The 15817-nt window shown below is 41.7% G+C and overlaps 1 long non-coding RNA gene across 4 annotated transcripts in view; it reads right to left on the minus strand.

Moving 5' to 3' along the window:
• LOC132683667 (uncharacterized) overlaps nt 1-15817 on the minus strand; it is a 70144-nt gene that overhangs the window by 47196 nt on the left and 7131 nt on the right. The gene's annotated exons all lie outside the window — the stretch shown is intronic.

Consider the following 15817-nt stretch of genomic DNA (forward strand, 5'->3'; position numbering starts at 1 on the left):
ATCTTAGCAGTTTTTGTTTATTTCCTGTTTCCTCTGGCTTCTACTGATTAGAGGAGGGGAATAGCCACTTCTCAAGTTTTCCACTTAAAAGTATGCCTTTAAATACTTGATCATAGTGGGCCCCCTTAACCTACATTTATCTAGACCTAATAATTTAAAAAACATTTTATGTGCTCACTAACTGGATTATAAACTTCTCCAACTGTTCTGTAATCTCTGCTACCTGACCTCCAGCTCCCCCTCCAAGAACTCCCCCACAGTGCTCCCCTCCCCTTATTAGGCACCCACCTCTCTTCCCTTCCTAAGAACCTTTTCATCTTCAGTTCACCAACATTTGAACAGCTGTACAAGCACAAAATGTTTAATTTGGGAACAGAGTCTGTGGGAAGGAATGCTTTGTTAATTTCCAAAGTAACGCAAAGCCTAATTTAGAAACTCATATAGCAATTCTTTGGTTCTGGAAGTCACAGAGATTATAGATTGCACTGCAGAGGCAACCTGCCTGATGATGTTAGCACTTTGCAGTGCTGGGTTTTTCTGCAGCAGTTTCATTTTTATTCCCATCAGAGAGACAGTGGGTCACTCCAATAGAAGCATTTGCTCCCTGATGACAGGGCCCATGTCTTGTTCAGACTCTCTGTATGGCCAGGGCCTAGAAAGGGCAAGAAAGTGGTAAATATCTTTAAATTGCATTGCCTGTCTGTCCCCCTACTCCCTACTTTAGTCTTAAACTTGGTTCCAAACAGGTTCTGGAACTAGGAAGCGATGATGGTTACCAAGAATTGAGCAGGGCAGAGATAACTGATCTGATCGTAGCACCACTACCATCCTTGAATCCAGGAGGCTTAAAGAAAGTTAAGATAACAAGAGTTAAGGTACTGGAAGTTAAGGTACTGAAGAGTATCATGTCCTACCAGATCTAATATTAGAATCCACCTCTCAGGGACACATATGACTGGATCTTAAAAATAATGAGAACCTGGATAGAACAGAATAGATTTGGAGGTAGAGACTATAGCGTGTAGAAATGAGGATACATCACTGCCACTGCCATAGTCACAGTACTTAGGGCTGGAACTGAAATAGCTCCTGCTGAGCATCACTGCCCAGGAGCTATCTGTATGCTGTGCATGCTCAGGGTCCTCTTTTGGCCTCTCTGGGCTCCAGGCAAAGCTGCCTTCCATCAAATGCTCGGGGTGCTTGACTGTCCCAGGATGCTCTGGAACCTTAAAACATACACTCAGTTGCATTTCTTGAATCTCCAGTGCTCAAAAGCCCAGAAAAAAGAATTCAATCTTTTGGTTGTTACCCCACAGACTCAGATATACAGATTGTGTGATAAACTAAAGGTCCCTGAGGGTCAATCTGGAAAGAAATACAATGAGGAAGATCCCTGAGAGAAAGTCACCATGAATGAAGATACTGCGACAGAGTGGACCAGATCCAGTCCAGCACCTGAATATTAGATAACAAGAGGTTCCATGTAGAGTGCAAAGCTGAGTCTCTCTATTTCTCCCCTGGAGCCCCTCAACCCCTGATCCCACAAGAGTTTCATGTTCTGGAAACGAGGGGCTGGGTCTTATTTAAGAAACACTGTGTCACCAGAGGTTCAGCTATTCAGGTGTGGGCATCTTCTCTAAAAGACCTGGAAAACCTTGTCCTGTTGGTCAGGGAGGGAGACAACTACTGGAGGTCAGTAGTTGGGGGAGGTGGGCAACAGCTTAGCAGTAACCAATGGCAGTGGAGAGACTGCAGGGTGGCAAGGGCAGCAGGCCTGAAGGACAGAGACTAGAGAATAGACATGAAAGACGTGACTGCACAGCTAAGTAATGGCAGAATTAACCACTTTTGTGGCACAGCGTACATTTTAATCAAAGCATTAGTTTTTGCAAGATCTCAAAATCTTTCAAAGCTCAATTCTTGGGTGGGTTCATCTCCATTTATTTTTCATTTATGTGACTAGCAGACCTAGGATGATACAGAGAAATAACAAGAAAGAAGCACAGACAGAAACACAGATTCAGAGAAAACAAGAATTATAAAAAGAGGTACAAAGGGTTACTGAGAGAGTTTGAGAAAAAGGATTAGAGGTCGAACAGAACACAGAGGAAACAATTTGGGGGACAGAGGCAGGCAGACAGACTTATGAAATCGGTGTTCTGCGAGATGCTAGCTGAGTCCCCTACAATGATGATCAGGCCATCCTGGACTGAGCCGGCCTGGATTAAGAATCCAAGAGAAACCACAAAGGTTCATTGTTTTGTTTGTGCGGAGTTTTGGCTCCAGGCAACCTCCGCGCCGGCGTTCTGACACACTGCCTGAGCTCCCCCTGCTGGCCGCTCTGCAGAATTTCACCATCTGGGTCCAAGCGGAATCGGATTACGTAAGTCTTCTGGAGCTTTGCACATCCATGTTTTTCCTTTCCTTTTTTAAAATTAAAAAATTTTTTATTTCCCTAGTTCCTGGTTTCTCCGAAGCCTGCTCTTTAATTCTGGGTTTTAAATGCCCTGACAGATTGCCATGGCCCTAAATGCCCAGTGAAGGCGGTCCTGAGAGACCCACCCTAATGAGGGTACAGGCAGGAGGCTGGCTGAGCAAACATATTTAATGAACACGTGCCACATACAAAGTGCTGTGGAAAGGCCTGAAGGGAGCTCATTTGGCCTTTAGTCTTTTTGCCTGAAAAATGACTGCTAGAATTAAACCGGTCTTATGGGGTTGGGGTGAGGGTGCTCCAACCAGACCAGCCTTCCACAATAAGTCCTGAGAAGAGCCTACTGGGGCAGCAGCGATGGTGCCCGTCCTTCCTTTTTTCCCCTTCTCCTTTTCTTTATGAGGAAGAGGAATTGCAATGGCAAAACCCCTGGGGTGGGAAGGAGAAAAATACAAGTCTCCCCAAATGCCAAGCCGATTTGACTGCTAAGAATAGCTTTTATCTCTGGGAGGAAAGGCAGAAGACCTGGTTCTCTCTTCCCTCCAACTTAAGGTTGATTTTAAAGGGGCAGCATCCAGCATGGGAACACAGTAAGCCCTGTCGTTTCTAAAATGATTGAGTTCCAAGTCACAAAGCCTAGAGAGGGGGGATGTAGGAGGAGAGAACTTGCATCCAGAGGACTAGGGAAGGAGGTAAAGGTGGAGGCAAGAGGAAGATGGAAAGGAAGAGATCGAACAGGACACAGGAATCTCTGTTACACACTGAGCCCTGGTTTCTGTGGTTCCAAGGAGACTGACAAGGACAGTGAGACTTTTGGGGGGTGGCCTTGGGATGAGCAGTGGAACCAGTGGGGGCTCTAGGCAGTGGAGTCCCCACTATGGCTGTACTTTCGGGAAGGGGGACAGATTTCCAGAACTCTGGCTAGAATGTATGCTCATCATAACGAATCATTGTGAGTCCCCTCCTTCCCAGCTACTCAGATGTTAGAAACACAAACTGTGTCTCTAAAAATTAAGTTTTCTTTCATGAAAGTGCTGCATTTCTCTCAGGGAAGAAAGTTAAAATGTTCCTAAAACATGAGTTCAGAGGCATAGAGTTATTCTCAAGGACTCTGGATAAAAACATCGAAAGGATTCCTTCTCCTTTGTTACCTAAAAACTAAACAGATTTTTACTGCATTGCAGAAAGCAGTAATGGTCCTCAGGGAAGCAGTCACTTCTTTAGTCCCCTGTTCTGCCCTTGTAAAACCACCTTCCCTCCTCTACTTTATTTTCTTTCCTCCCGTCACCACTTCAGCCTTTTGCTTACATTGTCTCCTGGTCTCCTTAGGCTCTGGCTTCCTTCCCCACTTATCTTTCATGTCCCTCCTGGATCTGCTTCCCTGGCCAGATTGCCCACTTGGTTGCCATGTCTGCATGGGATCCCCAAATGTCTGATGCCCTGCAGCTTTCCAACAGGGCAAGTGGGATATCCCACAAAACTTGAGGAGAATCAGTCCCTGGGTCTTTCTTTACTCAAGGCAGTCTACAAACCACCTCTGGAAAACTACTAGGCAAGATGATAGCCCACAACTCATACTATGTTCTATCTCAAGTAGCCTTTGCCCACTTCTACCATGGAAGAGTATATTAGTGACTCATGAGTCAATAGGAACAGAAGGGTCTTGGCAGGCACTGCATAAATACAAATAATGGTTATTTATCACAAATGAAAGTGGCTCATAAGTAACTGAAACTTACTTTTGAATAAAAGGGAAAAATCTACAAACATCAAAAAGTAAAAAAATAAAAGAGGAATACCCTGCAGAAGATGCCATTTCTCCGTATTGCTATAAGCTGAGTAAATGGTAGCAATTTCCTAAATGCTCCTGGAGAAGAAATGATTTTGGAAGAAATCTGCTCAGCAGCTCCATGTTGCAGGTCAGGGCCGGCTATCACCAGCAGAGGGCAGACTTCAGTTATAAACAGAAACCTGCAGAACAGTTGGTGGGGAAAGGGCAATTTAGGATTCCAAGGTTGTACCTTGCTTATTCCAGGCCATGCATAACCCTGAGATCATAGTCCAAGATTATGGACAGGATACAAGAGACTAGATTTCAAGGAATCAGTTATAAGCAGGGAATGACATGACTATAAATGTTCCTTTGTTTATAAGATTAAAGCCTGGTCAGAAGAGGCTGGTTCTGTGTACCCTCTCAGGGTGCTACAAGCTGCTGTTTAATGTGAATCACTGCAGTGACTGGTCCCCGTCCTGGGCCTGCCACAGTTACTCGAAGCTGCATGTTGTGTAGAGTGGAGATGTTTGGGCTTTGTAACTGATTTGGAAAAGCAAAGACTGTGTCCAGGATTTGGTGAAGAAGTTCCTGCTTTGATCGTTCCCTTTTGTTTGATGAATATAGAGAAACTGTATTCCCTGGGAAACAGATAGGAATGAAGACCATTAGAAATGGTTCCTTAAGATTTTAGCCAGCCTATCAGTTCCACTTCTAGATAGATACCCAAGAGAAGTGAAAACATATGTCCACACAAAAACCGGTACATGAAAGTTCATAACAGCATTATTCCTCATAGCCAAAAAATGGAAACAACCCAAGTGTCCACTAAGTGACAAAGAGATAAATAAAATGCAGTCTGTCTGTACAACTGAATATTATTTAGTCAAAAAGGGATGAAGTACTAATCCATGTTACAACATGGATTAACCTTGAAACCTTCATCCTGATTGAGAGAAGCCAGTCACAGAGGACCACATATTGTATGATTCCATGTTTATGAAATGTCCAGAATAGGCAAAGTCACAGAAATAGAAAATAGATTAGTGGTTGTCAAGGGGAAGGGGCGGGGGGAGAGACGGGAAGTGACTGTTAATGACTATGGGATTTCTTTTGGGGGTGATGAAGATGTTCTGAAATTAGATAGTGGTGATGTATAACTCTGAAAATACACTAAAAAGCACTGAACTGTACACTACAAAACTGTCATAAAAAAAAAAAAAAAAGATTTTGACCAGGGCAGATGTTCTACAGGGAAAATCAGAGCAGGAAATAAGGAGAAAATAAAGAGAATATTTGACTTCTGAGAGACCCAGACCTACCACCAAGCAAATATATATATATATATATATATATATATATATATATATATATATATATATATAATACATATAGTAGTTCAGTGCAGGCAGGAAATAGAGGTAACCAAACCCGGTATAGAAAGCAAGGAGAATTATCCACAAAGCTGAATTGACCCTGTATCTTCTCCACTTGACAGATTTGTAAAGGGTTGTCACCTTTCTGATTGTGCAGGCATGGTAACATGGGTGCTATTTCACTCAAGGCAAGAGGGCTGCATTTGTGTTGATGTCATGGTGCACCCCTGTGTGGAGCGAAATAAGGGAGAATTACACTCCTCAGGCTACGATAACAGGACAGACTTTCTAAGACCTCAGGAGCTGATGAGGAAGGAAGGTGATAATAATTAAGTCACCAGCTCAGCTCGCTGGGGGCCTCGTGGTCACACTTGAGTTCCAGGTATATAATCAGTAATGCCCACAAGAGTCTAGAAGCGCATACTTTGTTCTTTCTGTAGCTCCCACAGCACCTTGCAGAGGCTAAGCCCGTGAGAGCCCTTGGTCAATACTTGCGAAAAGTGGAGGGAGGAAGAAATAGATGAGCACACAACTGAAAAGGCCTAGTGAAGTACCCTGGGATGACTGAAGCCATGCCAGGTATAGCCTTGGTCAACACACCAGAGAGGAAGTGGCCCTAAGTGAGAAAGACAAGAAGACATGACTTTGATCGCTCACTCTCTCAGAACCACCCATCCACAGATCACTGGGCCTGCCTTGCTGAGTCCTGAAGCATTAATCAGAGCAAGATCCCAGGCACACCTGAGTGTGCCCTTGTACTACAACATGCTTGACAAGTCTTTAATTTCTTACCTTCATCCAGTTCCTGGACATAAATTGCAATGTGTTACCATCCTTGTGTACTAGCATCCTTGCATCAGGATTTGCTTCATTTCTAAGATGTACTGTGAAGAAACTCTATGAAAGTTGCCTTTTAAAATTTGTGTTTACTGATTAGAAAAAAAAAAAAAAAACAGCACCGTTTTGTTCTGTAATTGCTTAAGGTGACTGAGGAGAGCAATGATACTGGAGTATGATAAAATATTTTCCAGTTCTGTGTTTTTCTTCAAGTGTGGTCCTCTGGGTGAATGTTATACATTTTAGGGAACCTGGGACTATGGCTAACTATGTCTTAAAAAAACTTGCTTAATTATAGATTCAGCCAAGAGATGGAACTCAGTAACTAATTAGGTAGCTAGAGCTTCAAACAGGCATAGAAACCAGAGCTCATAACACTTCCAATTATATAGTAAAGAAGGGGTTAAGAACAACTGGCCAAATAACAGTTGTTTTTAATAAATTGTAAGTTTGGTGGTAGTAAGAAGTAGATTTGGGAGTTGAGTAGATCTGGATTTAAAGCTTGGCCTTTTCCTTCAGTTTCCTTTAGTGATGTGCACCGATCACCTATGCACCAGGCACTGTGTTTGGCATTGATGACAGAAGCACGAACAAGAAAGTCTCTCTCCTGGGGCGCCTGGGTGGCTCAGTCGGTTGGGTGTCTGACTTTGGCTCAGGTCATGATCTCACGGCTTGTGAGTTCCAGCCCTATGTCAGGCTCTGTGCTAACAACTCAGAGCCTGGAGCCTGCTTCTGACTCTGTGTCTCCCTCTCTCTCTGCCCTTCCCCTGCTCATGCTCTCTCTCAAGAATAAATAAACATTAAAAAAAAATTAAAAAAAGAAAGAAAGAAAGAAAGAAAGTCTCTCTCCTGAGGGGGCTTACAGTCCCAAAAGCTACATAAAATACTTGTTATCTTAAAGGAGATGCTAAGCCTCTCTGCATCTAGATCTGTCAAATGGGGAGAAATGATATCTAATTTAAAAGTTATAGTAAGCATTAAACTGAATAACAAACAAAATGTGTGGGACGTTGTATTTTAAAAAATGTTGCTTTTCTTCCCCGTATAAAAACTTGGTATCATTTTATCATTTGCTACCACATAGGTACTATTTTAATTGAACATTCCTAGTTTAAAATGAGACCACATGGCTCAAGGCCTTGAATGGAATCCCCAAAGCCAAGTCCATTAGGAAACATTTAGAGGACTTCAGGGTAATAGGTGTGACATAAATGTCTAGGATGGTTGCTGATCAAAATCCAATCCTCTGATGCATGAAAGGAGAGCCCTTTGCTCTTCTCTGCATCTGCTTCCCTCCTCCTTCTTTCCTTTCAACCTACGGCATCTCCATGTTGCTGCTTCTCTCTCCTCTACTACAGTAATTGTGCTCCCAGACCCTCTGACTCAGAGACAGAGGCCTCTGTTGTGAACACGCACAGTGCTGGCTGACCAGCACACTGGACAGTTCTGTGTCAGGGTTCTGTTGAATATTGACTTTTAATGACTCTAATGATTTCATCATTTTGTAGATTTTTGAAAAAAGATTGAGGGCTAGAGAGGTTGTGACTTGCTCAAGGTCTCACAATAGGAAGTAGAGTCAGGAATCTGAAATGCCTCATGCTCCGCTGTATAAGAGCTTTGGTTTGGCCATCTCCATCTACCATGCATTTTAGATTCCTTTCTTACTATGCCAGTGTATTAAAAATAATTTTTTAAAGATACTAAGCTGTTGTAGCTTTAGGTTGTTTTTTCTAGAAGGCACAAACTGGTTAGATTTACCCTGGTATAAGAGGCCATTAGTTTAGCAAATCTAATGGATTTTGTGACTGCCATGCTGAAAGTCCTAAAAATAAATGTAATAAAAGCTGCACTTGGGTCCAGCAGTCAAGAAGATAGAACTGGATTCTTTCCAAAGCCAGTATTTACACTTGGATGCCTCTGTCTTTCTCATTTACTTTAACAAGCTATTTCATGAGGTAACTTTATCTTTAAAGATACTTTTCTTTTTTTTTTTTTTTTTTTATAAGGGGAGGTAGTTTTTAGGAGAGAGAAAGGAATTTAAACTCAAGAGGTTTGGGCTCTAGTCCCAGTTCTGCTGGGTGACCTTATACTAATCGCTTCCCCTCTTTGAGCCAAAACTCACTTGTACAATGTATGGGGTGGACTAGCCTAGAGGTTTTCACACCATGGTCAGTGGGGCTTAATGATTTGCAGATTATATTCTGGGCCACAGGGGCAGATCTAAAGTGAAGGCTGGGAGTAGGAGAGGCTGGGGCTCCAGAACCACACTGTCCTCTCCTCTTCCCTCCCCTACTCAGAGCAGCATTCCTTTTGTTTGCCTTCCAGGGGGAGAGTCTGCATACGATTTTACTTGAAAGAAAGGTTCTACTGTTTCTTTAGGATTTAAAAATCATCAGCACAGCTCAATGATCAGAAGGAATCTTTCATGTTCTAACATTCTCTAGTTTCTAAGTTCAAAGATTGGCTCCTGATTTTTCTTTTTAGAGGTTTCTTTGCTGTTATGGACATACTCACCAATCACCCCTTAATTATAAACACTCTCTCTGCTGACCCCAGCTGACTGCTAACTATGTATTATGCGGGCTATAAAGATCCTGGAAATCAGCTTGTCTGGTAATCCTCCCCTAATAGCGTTGCAACCGGCAGGGAGGAACATTTGCAGCAGTGTTAATTTGCTGACCAGGGATTTTATTTATTATTATTATTTTAACTTGCAGGCATTTGCTCCAACCACTTTGGAAAAGACAGTTCCAGAATCATCCTCAGCCCTGGCTGGCACAGCAGTGCCCTCATTTGTATGCTGCCGCTTTGTCTCTCGAAGGGCATTCTGCAACGCCATTCCTCACCGCTCCCCACCGCGCTCAACAGCTATGCAGATGGGGTTTCAATCCTCTTCTGAACATTTCATTTTTCCGGCTGTATGTCTTGCCGTGTGCTCACTAAGTCACCTCTAAACTCCAGCAATCTTTGACTGCCGTGGGTGCCGAGCCAGACTGTGCAGCCCAGCCCTTCCTGGAGCACCCCAGCCCTTTCGGGTACGGATTTATTTCATACATGATGTGGATGCTTTGCCCAGAGTGGAGCAAGAGCAGTTTTCCTTTACAAAGAACTGATTCAGATTTTCATCTAAAATCCACTAGTGCTAAAAGGAGATAAAGCTTTACTTGCTTTGTCTAGTAGGAAATCAGCATTTTCTACTCACTGCAGGTCAGTAAGGTTCAAGAACTCTGCCAGATGAGTAAAATCAGGATATAGGATGGGGAGGGTGAACTGTGACTCAGGGCCTCTTATGTATCACACTGAGCGTTCTTTACCTCATTTAATCCTTATAATAACCCTCTTAGGTAGGTATTCCCATCCGCATTCGTTATCGGAAGAAACTGAGGCTTGGAGAGGTAGAATAACTTGTCTAACACACAGTTAGCAAGTGACCGATGCAGGTATTGAACTTTCTATCTGGCACCAAATGCCATGTTCTTTCCACTGCACCATGCTGCCTTCTTGATGAGCATGCTGACTCATTTGGGAAGTTATGTAAGCTTGTAAATCACATTGAGATTCCCAGATAATGTGACTGCATAAAGAACAAAGTATTGCCACAATAATTTTGGTGCACCAGTGGAGAGAGAGGCACTCTGCTGTCTGGGAAGGGTTATATATAACTATTCAGAGGTAAAGGTCTGTGCCAGTGGAATCCAAACCAGGGGCAATCATTTGTCACTTCCCCTCCCAACCTGTTCTGTAAGTAAACAAGGTTTTAACTATAAACATATGAATAAAGCTATGTATTCATTGAACTCACAAGTAGTTCCTCAAAGTCCAACCCAGACTTTGGCCACCTGCAACAGGTATGCCAAAGGCACTCAGGATCATATGGTTCAGCACCACTCAAGGCCGTCACCTCTGTAAGGGGAAATAAGCAATACTGGTCTGCAGCATTATCCACATACCCTTTTTATTGAATAGGGAAGTACCTGAATCAGATTTGCACTTTAGAAAGTTATCCCTGCCTCTGTGAAGGAGAGAGTGAGAAGGGAGGCAATGTAGTGCTCTCAGTGCCCTGCCCTTGTCCCCTTAGCATTACTGTTATACATTGAAGGCCCATGACCCTCTGTGTTCTGGCTGGTAGTAGGCTTAGGCCATGCACAGTGCAGGCCAGAAGTGCTGGGGACTTCTTGCCCTTGAAAGCAGCCATAAGGCAATGGAGACCTGATGGATAAATAAGAGCCCAGCTCCCTTGCCTGTTGGTTGGGATAATGCTGAGGGGTATTCTATACTGTCTCCCAGACTTGTCCAGTGGGATGGAGCTCCAGTGTCCTTCAGTGCTTGTTAACACATCCTGTATTGGCTTCTTTCACTTTCCTGTCTCATTCCCCAGCTCAGCTTCCAGGTCTCCTGGGATCACCTCTCCAATAAATTATTTATACTCAAATCCTTGTCTCAGGCTCTGTTTCTGGGAGGAACACAAATCAAAATCTTTCAATAACCTCAATGTAGAGATAGATAGCAGGGGCCCAGACAAAAGGAGTGGCAGTGGGAATGCAAAGGAGGGGATGGATATGAGCAATATTCACCCTGAGTTTTAGCTCTTCAAAACTGGTTAAAGGGAGTGCTAAAGGGGTGGGGGCAGGGGGAAACTCTACAAGGACCCTGTTTCTGGAGCTTGAGCTCCTGGGTGGTTGCTGATGCCTTGAACTGAACCAGGGAATATATTTGGGGGTAAGAAAGTAAATCCAATTATGGATATGTAGGAGAAAGTGGCATCTGGCTCTGTGATGTCATTTGCAAGAGTGAAAGTACCCTCTTTGCTAAAAGCATCTTCCCAAACTGCTTACCATAGTGCTTGAAATTCTATATTACTCATTCCTTTGGGTTGCTTTTTCCAGAATCCTATTTTTAAAATGCTCCTGAGATTATTGATAATTTTGTTATGTGTGATAATAGCATTGTGGTTATGTAGGAAAAAAACCCTCCTTAATTGTTAGAAATACATCCTAAAGTATTTATGGGTAAAATGAAAGAGTCAGGGGTTTCTTTAAAACAATCCGGCAAAAAGAAAAGTGAAATGTACATGTGGGGGGGGGGGATAGATAAAATGACATTGACAAAATATTTCCAAATGTAAAAGCTCAGGATGAGTCTAAGAGGCTTATTGTATCATTTCCTCTACTTTGTGTACATTGAAAATTTCCATAATAAAAGAAACAAAACCTACCCCAACATTTTAAAAATGGGATGATGTCATTTCCAGAGTAAGGAAGATGCTTATAGGTATGAAAGAATTTAGAGATATTTACAGTTTCATGTTGAGAAGGTAACATAATTTGATAGAAAATCTGAGTAAAGTGATGGTAAGGTGCATTTTAGCTGTCCTCAGTCAGTCACATATACATGAAACAAACCTCATCGCTGGGCTCTACCTTCTCTGCTTGGTCAAGGTACCAAGTGAGAGATCTGCTCAGCTGAAGATCACAATTATGATAACAGAACACAGACTGCTAGCAGTAAGTCCCTCTCTAGACCTCAAGAGCTTAAATTCATATGACAACATTTTTACTTAGCCATCTCCTTGACATTTTAAAAAAGTCACATGAGTTAGACTCTAAATCTCTCAGAAGCCCTGATTGTCTTTCAGGGGCCAGACTGTTGCTGCATTTTAGAAAGCCAGAGTCAATCCAGGCAAAGATGTCAACACTATCTTTTACCTGGATAGAGACCTTGTCTCCAAACTTGTTAAACCAGAAGCTATACTATTCCCACCCACAATAGGTACAGAGTTTCTTCGGGGAAGTAGTAGTTTCTGCTAGCTGACTCTGAAATTGAAATATTGGGTATCAGTAGCTTTCTTGAAGAGGCTTTTACCAAAATCTACGAAAAGAAATACAGAATGTTTTGTTGTAATTCTACCAACACTGCAGCCTGAGGTGCAGAGAGTCCTGAGCCAGACCCTTCGGACCTTGTAGAGTAAGAAACAGAACTTGCTCTTAAAGGAGAGGGAGAAAAAGACAATCCTAACATAGCTTGTAATACCAATAAGAATAAAAGAGGTGGTGTGCATTTTTAGGGAAGAGAAAAAATTACCTCAACTTAAGGGTCTTAAGGAAAGGTTTCTAGAAGGTGGGGCGTTTGAACTGGACCTTGATGGATGTAAGATTTCAGTCAGCCATAGAGAGCAGGCAGGGCATGGATGGCCTTGATGGAGGAAAGACTATCAGCAAGCAAAGGAAAAGATGAACAAAAAGTCAACACTTTTTGTTCCAAACTTTTATAAATGCAAGTGGCCCTATGAACTAAGGAGCCAGGAGTCATGGCTTGGCCGAGGCTGTACTTTGTTTTGCTGAATATACATTTGGAAGCAGGTGGAGGAGGAGGCAGTTTGGCTGGAGGGGTTCTGAGAGCACACCTGCAGTGGGGGGAGGGGGAAGAAGAGGGATAAGACAGCTCCAGCTGCTGTAGAGACAAGGCTGGGGGGAAGCAGAGATGTTAAAGGGCTTTGTTATGGCATTTTACTTTGTAATGTACTCCCTCCTCTGTAACTACACAAAATCTTCAGTAAAAAGCTGTATTACTGATAATGCTTTTGGAATTGAATTTTTAATTCACAGTGGGGGCGGGGAGTGAAGAGGGGAGGAGTGGTGAGTATGGAGTATTACTAGAAGTAAGCGAGGGATGAAAACAGAGGCAGCAAGAGGGGTGAAGGTATATTTGGTTAATATATTCACTTTGAAATGAAGAAAGGAACTGGTCATTTAGCCCATTACCACTGCTGTGATGGGCCAGACACTGTGCTAGTGTTGGGATGCAGGGTGAGTCCAGCCTGCTTCAGAATTCTGCTGAAGAAACCAGGTCTTCAAAGAGCCTGCATTCTAGTGGGAGGTGAGGCAGGGATTAATTAAATAATAAAACATGTAAAATTAGGATTGTAATTAGTGTTGTAAAGGAGAGGTCTACAATGCTACAAAAGCTTGTAGAGCGATTTTACCTTGTTGGTTAGCCAAGGGGTGATAGAACTGAGTGAGTTCTGCAGGATGAATCAGAGTATGGTGTGTAATATTTGAGGCAGAGTGAAGAGTAAGTGCAAAGGCCCTGTGGAAGGAAGGAACTGAGGAGAGGCCAGTGTGGCTGGAGCACAGACAGTGATGGGGAGCATACAGCCAAGCACAGCTGAAGAGGCAGGAAGCAGACTTTAGCGAGTCTTGAAGTCATGTAAGAGTTTAAACAGGAGTGCTAGGATAATGTCTATTTTAAAAGGTCACCCTAGCTGCTGTTTGGAAAAGAGATAGGAGTATGGTAAGGGTGGATGTAGGTAAGAAAACCAACTAGGAGGCTATTGCTCTCCCCAAGCAAAAGATGATGACAAGGCAGCATTTTATACCGTAGAAAAAAGCATGACATAGCCTCAGCTAAGCAGATCAACCCTCTTTTATGTTAAATTGACAAGCTGTAAGAAAATGTCACCTTATACTCTGTAGGCAACTTATTGTTCCTTTCAAGTACAAATATGTCCTTATGTAAGTGACTTTAGTAATAAGAACAGATATATGCTAAGACTAGGATGAAAAGACTGTCTCTGAAGGAGAGAAATGCAAAATGTAATATTCATGAGCTTTTGGATATGTCTACATGACAGATGTGTTTCTAAGTGTTCTGTATATTTTAAGCAGAAATCTTCTTTTCCTGGTTGGTTTGTATACAGCACACTAAATGGATGGAATGAGTGAACCATTATGTATGAGTTTCTTTGTCTTTTGGTAAAAATAATCCAGAGATGCATGTGCATTAAAATGTTTCCATATCACCTTCAATTCACCCTGTGTATTCTAATCTTGGTCAAGGAGAAATGGACAAACCACAATAGCACTGGGAAATTATATGCACTTCTATATTGGAAATAGAGCAAGGAGACATAGGCGAATAAAGAAAGATATAAGACACCTAAACCACCTAATTAAAAAACTTGGTCTAACCTTGCACTCAATGACTTACAAAGTATACATTCTTTGTAAGCTTACATGGAACCATAATAAAAATGGCTATGTATGATTAGAAGGCTTTGTTCACTTTGTAATAACTCATTGAACAGCATATGTATGATTTGTGCATTTTTCTTTCCATATGTATGTTAAATTTCAAAAAATGGTTTGTTAAAAAAAACAATCAAACAAAAACTGACCATATAGGAAGCCCAAAGAAAGTCTCAATAAATTTCAAAGGACTAATATTATACAGTAATACAATTAAACTAGAAATTAACAGTAAAAAAATTGACGAAACAAAAAAAAACTTCAGAAACTGAAAAACGTATTTCTAAATAACTTATCAGTTAAGGAAAATGCATAATAGAAATTATGAAATACTCAGAATTACATGAAAATGAAAATACTAAAAAAACATACGGCTATATACCTAAAATTAAATTTATAGAATTATATGCATAAAAAATTATAAAACATAATATTAAAAATGAATGAGGTAAGTATTCTGAAGAAACCAGAAATAGAATATTACAGTAATCTCAAGAAAAATAAAAGAAATAAGTATAAGAGGAAAAATTGATTAGGGATGACAAAATAAAAAATGGGTTCTCTGGGGGCACCTTGGTGGTTCAGTCGGTTAAGTGACCGATTTTGGCTCAGGTCATGATATCACAGTTCATAGGTTCAAGCCTCGTGTCGGGCTCTGTGCTGACATCTCAGAGCCTGGAGCCTGCTTCAGATTCTAGGTCTCCCTTTCTCTCTGCCTCTCCGGTTCGCGTGCTCTGTCTGTATGTCTCTCTCTCTCTCTCAAAAATAAATAAACATTAAAAAAAATTTTTTTAATGGGGTCTCTGTAAAGACAAAGAAGACAAACTTCTAGCAAGATGGATGAAGAAAAAAAAGAAGCAATAAATAAACAGTATTGGTGCAGCCATTGTGGAAAACTGTATGGAGGTTCCTCAAAAAATTAAGATTAGAACTACCCTAAGATCTAGGAATTGCACTACTGGGTACTTACCCCCAAAATTAAAAACACTAATTCAAAGGGATACATGCACCCTTATGTTTATAGTAGCATTATCTACAATAGCCAAACTATGGACGCAGCCCAAGTGTCCTTCCATAGATGAATGGATAAACAAGATGGATAAGATCCATAAGATGAATGGATAAATAAGATAAATAAGAAATGGATAAATAGTGCTGAGCAAAATAAGTCAGTCAGAGAAAGACAAATACCATATGATCTCATTCATATGTGGAATTTAAGAAACAAAAGGAGCAAAGGAAAAAGGGAGAGAAAGGCAAACCAAGAAAAACCCTCTTAACTGTAGAGAACAAACTGATAGTTACCAGAGGGGAGACAGGTGGAGGGATAGGAGAAATAGGGGATGGGGATTATCAAGGACACGAAAACAAACAA

This window comes from Panthera onca, chromosome C2 (genome assembly GCF_046562875.1).
Source record: "Panthera onca isolate mPanOnc1 chromosome C2, mPanOnc1 haplotype 2, whole genome shotgun sequence".
NCBI classification, from domain to species: Eukaryota; Metazoa; Chordata; class Mammalia; order Carnivora; family Felidae; genus Panthera; species Panthera onca.